Raw genomic sequence first — 656 nt, forward strand, 5'->3', positions numbered from 1 at the left:
TCCGATCCTCCGGTGTTCCAACCTACACCCGCCCCGGCCTCCCTTTTCCGTTCCGGCGCAAACCACCACCCCAATTGCACCCCCCTCCGTCGTTCTCCTTCCCGCCACCCTCGCTTTGTCCACCGGTCTCCTCGTCCTCCAGCATCCACCGCGTCTCGGCCCCGCGGCTCTCCTGCGGATCCCACAAACCTCTACCCGGCATCTCGTGACTCTCTTTTCTTCCGCGCCAACGGCAACCGGACTCATCCTTCGTCCGCTTTCCCGCCTTCAGCCTCCTCTCCTCCCCCTCTGCCCGTGTTCACTCTCACTCCTCTCCCTGCGTTGCCTGCAAACTGCTCCCAACATTTCCCATGACCCGCTCTCTTCCTCTCGCTCTTTTCTTCGAGATTTCTCCTTTTCCCCACGTCCGTTGAAGCGTCGACTAACGGTCGCTTATAATTGCGATTCTTGGTATAATTTGTATTAAGGCTAATTAATTGCAATGGCTTGTATAATTTAGTTCACTATTATTTTCCTCTTCATCTGTTCGCTACGGCAGGATGGGTGTTTAGTCTGACTGATATAAGAATTACGATTAAATAAAGTTTTTGAGACCGTCTCTTGCGGTAAATTTTCTTGTGCGTAATGTTATACGGTTTGCAAACTATTCAAAGAAA

This window comes from Formica exsecta, unplaced genomic scaffold (genome assembly GCF_003651465.1).
Source record: "Formica exsecta isolate Colony F162 unplaced genomic scaffold, ASM365146v1 scaffold228, whole genome shotgun sequence".
Taxonomy (NCBI): Eukaryota; Metazoa; Arthropoda; class Insecta; order Hymenoptera; family Formicidae; genus Formica; species Formica exsecta.